The sequence below is a fragment of the Somniosus microcephalus genome, chromosome 26, assembly GCF_052327205.1.
Source record: "Somniosus microcephalus isolate GS21.2 chromosome 26, FLI_Smic_1.0, whole genome shotgun sequence".
Lineage (NCBI taxonomy): Eukaryota > Metazoa > Chordata > Chondrichthyes > Squaliformes > Somniosidae > Somniosus > Somniosus microcephalus.
Genome location: NC_141012.1, coordinates 19,765,269 through 19,773,383, shown reverse-complemented (window position 1 = coordinate 19,773,383; position 8,115 = coordinate 19,765,269). Strand labels below are relative to the sequence as shown.

Here is an 8,115-nt window from a genome sequence, read left to right as displayed (position 1 = left end):
CATAAGAACATAAGAAATTAGGAGCAGGAGTAGGCCATACTGCCCCTTGAGCCTGCTCCGCCATTCAATAAGATCATGGCTGATCATCGACCTCAACTCCACTTTCCCGCCCGATCCCCATATCCCTTGTCACGGTTATTATCTAAATTTTGAAACTGATTCACTATAACCTTACACATCAAATGACCAAAGGATGAGTGGACTCCACAAAGAGGGAGATTTGATTCACTTGTACGCAAACTGAAGCTTGCTATGATTTCCTTGGTAACTGCTCTGTTCACGCATGCATCCAACATTTTGATGCCCTTCCCTTAAGTCCACCAATTCAAACTTCTCTGTTGCTAGCATATATCTAAGTAATGGATGTTTGTTTGTTTGTGCAAATCAAATGGCTGCTGTTGCATAGTAACAAAGGGATGCCTTGTAATCCAAGCCATCCAATATCTTTGTCAGCAGGCTTTAGCGTCTAAGACTTTAATAGGTCTTCTCAGCACAAGAGAATAGTGCTACCCGACAAAATGCTCTTTCAAAAGCTCTCAATCTTTTTTAAGAACAGAATTTAGCGAGGTGTTGTTTTATGCTTTATATTCAAGAAAGATCAACTTGGCTTGTAGTACAGCCGAAGCAATCAGGATTGCTTGAAATCAGGACGTAAACTCGGTCTTGTCAACCTTTTAGAAATTTGCTCTTTGCGTGAACTTGTCAACAAGCGAAACCTCTCTTTGGGTATAACATTTGCTTTGTCTTTTTTTGGAACAGTAATGCTCGGCTCAGTCTCCAACAGTAGCAACACATTTTGCTGTTGTTAAGGGACTTAATTTACCTGGACAACATCACCTTATGGCACATTAGCTAGCACATAGGTCCTAGTTTTCCTTGATGCCACCTTCATTAAAGCTTTCAGTCCAGTATGTGTGACTAGTTAAGTGAAAATGACAGTGTTCTAACTGTGCTGTATGCAATGTTGTCCAGCTGAGGCCTGTAGAGTTATTCACGTGTTCATCCTGTTAAGTGGGCCTACATTTGTCATGCAAAGTCAATTAGAATTCCAAGCAGCTGGGACGTTAGATCATTCTTGTTTAACGTTATATAGGATTACTATTCAGTTGGAAAGCTGTGGTATTTCTTTCCTAATGATCTACTGAAGCGCTTTAAGTTAGTTTCATCTGTTCCAAGTCATTGAAATTCACGGATAAGCAATAAAATGTAACACTTTAAGTGTTGACTTGCCAGGTGAAATCCTGAATGGCCATAAGTGAGGTTTTCTCACAGAAAAGGATTTCTCTTTAGATACATAGTTGGTGTAGTCTGTTACTTCCGACGGGAGCACTGCGATCTGTTAAGACTCATGTGTGTTTGGAACTTGAGTTAACTTGTGTAACCTTTTGCTTCTTTTATCTTGACATTAAAAGGAGGAGGATACTGCCGGTTCAGGTTTCAAAACTGTCGGACAAAGGGAGACAGCAGAAAGGTCGCGACCAGGTTGAGTTCCGGAATATATGTGAGTGTACTGTGAAGGGATTAGCCTGAAGGATAGACACAGAAAGAAAGAAATAAGGGTACCAGAGGGCCTGTGAAGAGACTAGCTCGAAGGATAGGCAGAGAGTGCACAGTGACGTAAATCTGTGAAGGGACTACCTAGTAATCCCGAAGGATAGATTGGTAGTTAGAATAAGGATAAGCATAGCATAAGGATTCAGGAATAGAACACAACTGTTTTGTAAGATAACGCTTATATGTTATATGCATATGTAAAATTATAAAGATTAAAAAAAAACTGTTAGTGACTGAGTTGATCGACTAGGACAAGGAAGTGCCTGTCTCAAACGCGCAGCCTTAGACCGGTTGTTAAGAGGGGAAATCCCCCACGTGAAGGTCAGGACCCTGAAGTGGGCGGAGAGGCATAAAGGCACTTAGGATCGTGATACTCAGTCATTAGTTGTCAAAAGCTTGTAAAATAAGGCCTCGATCTGTAGAGCGTACCACGCAGATCGAGAAAACTGTCGGATTGTAATTTAGCTTTTGTAGAAAGCCTGCATAACTGTACCTACGTTATTTCATGTCTGAGTTCTTTTGTGTATCTGTTTGGACCTTCAAGTTATTCCTTAGTATTTTTCTTGATTGTTATTATTGTATGTTATTGTTCATCGCTGTCAGCACTTTGGTCATCCTATAGGGGTCGTAAGAGGGTTGAGGGTAAAACTTGCGACCCAGAACAAGTGCAGCTAGTGGAAATTGAGAACTAACTAGGATGGGAGCTGCACAAAGCAAGGTCCCTGAAAGGGGAACCCCAGCTTTCCATATTTTTCAAAATTGTGGCCGATCATCCACAAATGATTCACCTAAATGGTCTAATTGGACCAAGAATGACAAATACCCATTCCCTATAGACGGAACCTTTAATTTAGACAGAATAACATGTCTAGAGAATTGCCTCGTAACTAGAGACCCGCAGAGAAAAGGAAAAAAAAAAGGAAGTAAATTGGTCAGCCTTCTCAGATTGGAAAAAGGAAGCAGAGAGGCGACACGAACGAAGTATAGAAGTTAGTAAACATAATAAAAAGAGGGATGAGATTAATCAGGAACAGAATAAACAACAAAAAGTTAAACAAATCAGGGTTGGCAGGGTCCACAAAATGTATCCGGAAACAGAAATACCCAAGCCCATGTTCACACTCGTCCACAGACTAATTGGGCCACTTTGATTTCCCCAGGGATTGCTAGTTGTCCAAACGAAGAGTTTGGACAAAATCCAAATTGTTCAGCATGACGTTACTTAGAGCCCACCCCAGACATTGCCCAGGAACAACAGGCTGTGGTACAATTGCCTGCAGTATCATTAAATTCTAAAGAAGAGCCATTTATAAATTTAAATATGAATGGAACACAAGTTCCATTTTTTGGTAGACACTGGAGCAACTAATTCGGTCTTGACTAAACAATATGCAGTAGGAGCACCTTGTATCAATCAGAGTGTCAAGTGTGTAGGACTTTCAGGAACAACCCAGACTATGGTATGGCCCACTCCATTGGATGTACAGATGAAAGACTTTCATGAACAGCATGCATTCTTATTATCTGAAGACGTTCCCATCAACTTATTAGGAAGAGATTTGTTGTGTAAAATGAAAGCAGTGATATCATGTATGGAAAAAAGACTGAAGGTATATGTTCCAACTGACAGATGTGGGATGTACCCATTGCAGGTCCACAATTCTCCTATTTTGTATTGTTGGACTAATCATGATGACAACCTCAGTAAACAATTACTGATGGCTGTGGGAGCATTGCAGTATGCCACAAGATCAGTATCAGAATACCAGAAGCAGTTTAATTTGGGACATTGGCATGATAAATTGCATTGTATAGCCTATTATGACAAAACGGGAGAAGATCTAGAAGTGGCAATTAATTACAAGCCCTTTCTGCATCAGAAATATTCACTTAAGATCCGAAGAATTTTAATTGGGCAAGAAGGAATAGCGTCACCAATCTTGTTGACCCAAACAGCATGGGAATTATTCAGGGTAAAAGACTCTAAGCCACACTGTACACTAGCAGTGGCGTATGAATTCAAATCTTCTGATCTAGGACAGATGGTCCTACGCCTATCAAAAGCTGCAGTTCAACAGGAGTGGAGAATAAGCCAGGGTTGGTTCAAGACCTAAGAGCAGTTAACGAGTCTGTTGTCCCTGCCTACCCGGTGGTCCCAAACCCAGCCACCATCCTGACCAGTATACCTCCTAATTCAAGGTATTATACGGTCATTGATCTCTGCTCAGCCTTCTTCAGCATTCCTATTCACCAAGATTCCCAGTTCCTGTTTGCCTTCACGTTCAAAGGAACCCAATACACATGGACCAGGCTGCCACAAGGCTATACAGAAAGCTCAACTCTCTTTTCGCAGTGCCTCAAACATGATTTACAGAACATTGTCTTAACCGATGGGTTAACCCTCATACAGTAAGTAGACGACCTGCTAATTGCATCACCTACCCAAGAGGCATTGTGAATCAGTGACTCAGCTTATCACTAAGCCTCGTATAGACATTGTAGAAACTCCTCTGGACAATAGCGATTTTATATTTTATGTGGATGGATCAGCCCTCAGAGACGAAAAGGGCTCGCCAAAAAGTGCATATGCCATTTCCGATGATCATTCAATTATCCAAGTATGCTGACTACCATCTTTCTTTTCAGCACAACAAGCAGAACTGTTTGCCGTTACAAGAGCATGTATTTTAGCTACAGGAAAATCAGTGAATATTTATATTGACTCTCGGTATGCATTTGGAGTCACTCATAATTATGGCCAAATTTGGAAACTTAGAGGATTCCTGACTTCATCAGGATCTACAGTTAAAAATGCTGAACAAATTGATAACCTTTTAAAGGCTCTCCAGTGTCCTAAAAAAAATTGCTGTTATTAAATGCAAAGCACATACAGGCAATCAAGACCAGGCTTCTTTGGGCAATGATAAGGCGGATCGAGCAGCTAAGGCTGCTGCTCTTTCTGATACAGGGTCACAAGTGTCTGCATATGTTCTTGGAAATCAAGATCCAGACAATCCCCCACCCACAATTGATGACGTTTTGGCCTATCAATTACAGGCCAGTCCGGACGAAGTGTTAGCTTGGGTGAATGATTCTTGTTTTAAAACACCTGAAGGAGTATGGGTCTACCATGACGGCCGCATGGTGGCTTCCAAGTCAATACTCCCATGGATTGCCTGATGTGTCCACATGTTCACATGCAGGCAAAGGGGGGATGGCAGACTATATCACACAAACTTGGTATTCACCAGGCAGTGACAATTACAAAACAAATTAGTGAACAACGCATTACCTGCCAAACAATGAACCCAGGTAAAACGGAAAAGATACAGGCTGCCTCCCACCCAAATCCAACAGGACCCTTTGTACATTTACAGATGGATTTTATTGAATTACCGGTATGTTTAGGATTTAAGTATGTATTAGTTATTGTAGATGTGTTTTCACGATGGATTGAAGCCTTTCCATGTAAAAAAAAAAATGATGCAGTTACTGTTGCAAAATGTTTGTTAAAAGAAATTGTACCACGATTTGGTATACCTGCACAACTTTCAAGTGACAATGGACTTCTACTGCAGCTATCATCCACAGTCAGCGGGACTGGTAGAAAAATATAATGGTATGCTGAAGAATAAACTTTCTAAACTTTGCAATGAAACTGGACTTAAATGGGTCGAACTATTACCCCTAGCATTGATGATAATGCGAGCAGCAACTAACAGGACAACCGGACTTTCGCCACATGAGATTGTTATGGGACGACCCCTAAGACTGCTATTTTCAGCGTCACTTACGGTTAAGCAAATGGACATCCATAAAATGGATGAGAACATGTTAAACTATTGTATTGCATTAACTAGATGTATTTCCAGCTTTCACCAGCAGGTAAAAGAGGCGCAAACGGAACCAGCGGAAGGAAGGTGCCATAACTTGGAACCAGGAGATAACGTATACGTAAAGGTCTTCAAAAGAAAGAACGGACTACAGCCACGCTTTGAAGGGCCATACCAAGTACTCCTGACAACGAACACAGCTGTTAAAATCAAGGAAAGACCGACCTGGATACACGCATCCCATTGCAAGAAGGCACCAGACGGGGACATTTAAAAAAAAAAAGGACTTGAGACGATGAAATTATTGTTTACGCTGTATGTATTTATCGAGATGGTATACGTAAACTGTCAGAGAAACAATGAAGAACCCCGAAAGAAACGAGAATTACATGTTAACACTTTTCTGTACATGTCTTACGAGCATGCTAGGGATAGTGGTAGATCTAGTTGCTGGGTCTGTGCCCATATACCCATTCACACCACAGGAGGAATCCCACTAAGATCTATTCCCTTTAATATTTCCGAAACAGCAGAATGGATCATAAGGCGAAATAGTTCGGGCAACCCAGACAGAACCAGGGATATGATTCAGTGGAGATCAGCAGGTTATAATCTGACCACCTTCCAGGGATGGTACCAACCCAATTATAACCATACTCGAGCGCCCCCCTTCCTCTCCTTAACTAACACCTCAGGAGTTGGCAGACCGCAAGGGTCGTTATGCCTTAAAAAGGAGGACAAGGTAGGGAGGAAGGTTGGACAGAGAATAGGAGAGAGTTATTGCAATCAAACAGTCACGTGGCAACCACCTATTCTTGGTCTGACCAAGCAGGGAACGTTTTTACTAGACTGGACCAAGGTGTTTAATAAAACCAGTAAGTCCCAATGGGCTGGCGATGCTTTCCGCCTATGGATGGGAGGTGAAGGAAATTTTACAGCCTATAACTGTACTTATTTTATATGTGGAAACTGAGCTTACCCATGGTTGCCGCGTAATTGGGTAGGATCCTGCTATTTGGGTTACGTAGTACCTTATATCCACATCCTAGATGATATAGGAGAACATTACGAATTCAGCAGGACTAAAAGAGAGATAGCGACTTATGAGAGAGTTTTCGGAGTATTAATAGCCCCTTACGGAATAGGAAAGCTAATGGGAGAGGTAGAAGAACTAGCTAATCTAATAGAGAAGGTAGCAAACGAAACTGAGGAAGGATTGTCCGAAATGAGCGCCGAAATGATAGCGATAAGAGTAATGACACTACAGAATCGAATGGCACTAGATTATCTGTTAGCAAACGAAGGAGGAACTTGTGCAGTAATAGGGAGCGAATGTTGTACATATATCCCAGATAGTTCAGAAAATATAACTAACATCGTTGAACACATAAGAGAGGCAGTAAGCCAATATAAGAAACCAGTAAGCCAAGATTGGTTCGACTGGATAATGGGAGGATGGCTAGGATCCATGGGACAAACACTGTTGCATGGAATGGGAATAGTAGTAGCTGTAATTGTGTCTATTAGTTTGATAGTCACACTGATTAAGTGTTGTTGCAATAGATTAGGTAACGCAGTCATTCCCGGAAGAAGCATGATGATGCAGGAAGAAATAAGCATGGAGGGCGATCAAGATAATCCCTTTCATAGAGAGATGATACGATTGGACAGGATACAATTTTAACAATTAGGATAGACAAGAGAGGAGAGACGATCTTACATAAGATCAGCCATCAATACAGGTATTATTCCTGGGGATGGTCAAAACAGAAATGAAGTCGATATCCTTGGGCCAAAATCTAAATTTGGCATGGGGACCGACAAGAGAGACTGAAAGAATTAGTGTGAGCTATATTGTCCTAGGAAGGACAAAATGGGGGAATGTAGAAGTGCATTAGCATAGAAATATATATTCACATATACTCTCTTATATTAAAATGGAGTCTGCAACTTTCAGAAGGTCAAAATGGCTTCACACAGGGAAACAGGCAGGTCCATATTAGGAAGCGGTGGAAGGAAAATGATATGACTGTCTTCAGCTTGCAGGCTAGGCAGTTCCACAAACAAGATAAGCATGGTAGAACAAAAGCATGATTACCGAAGGACATTTACTGTAAACATTGTATGAATGTCCAGAACCAAAATGAGAGACAAACTGTCTCCATTGTATAAGATTAGTTAACCTTATCCAAAGGTATTCCTGCATCATGACTATTGATTATCTGTTGGCTAACCATATCTTAAGACACTGAGGCTCCGCTGACCCTCTAGTCATCTTCTTGTTGACCTTAAACATTCCTTACTCATTCCTTTCTTAGATGTTTACTTCGTTATTAATTATGTCTCACTACCATGCCATGTGATAGAAGGTTTTGATCTTTGTGTATAAAAAGAGGTGTTATTGTCCATGTATTCGGAGAAGTCACGATAGCCTTTGCCTACGTGAAGCTCCCCTTGCTAGCAAGTAGATTAAATAAAGTCTGCCTTTGATGATCACTTTGTTTCACAGAGTCTTATTGAACAGTCGAAACTTCGACAGCTGTATGCAATGTTGTCCAGCTGAGGCCTGTAGAGTTATTCATGTGTTCATCCTGTTAAGTGGGCCTACATTTGTCATGCAAAGTCAATTAGAATTCCAAGCAGCTGGGACGTTAGATCATTCTTGTTTAACGTTATATAGGATTACTATCCAGTTGGAAAGCTGTGGTATTTCTTTCCTAATGATCTA

The 8,115-nt window shown here is 41.1% G+C and overlaps 1 long non-coding RNA gene across 1 annotated transcript; it reads left to right on the top strand.

The window, feature by feature from the left end:
- The first annotated feature begins 1,254 nt into the window (after positions 1-1,254).
- LOC147100331 (uncharacterized) lies at positions 1,255-7,883 on the top strand. The gene is made up of 2 exons (XR_015073712.1): positions 1,255-1,501; positions 5,427-7,883. It is a non-coding gene; the product is annotated as an uncharacterized LOC147100331 (long non-coding RNA).
- The last annotated feature ends 232 nt before the right edge of the window (positions 7,884-8,115 follow it).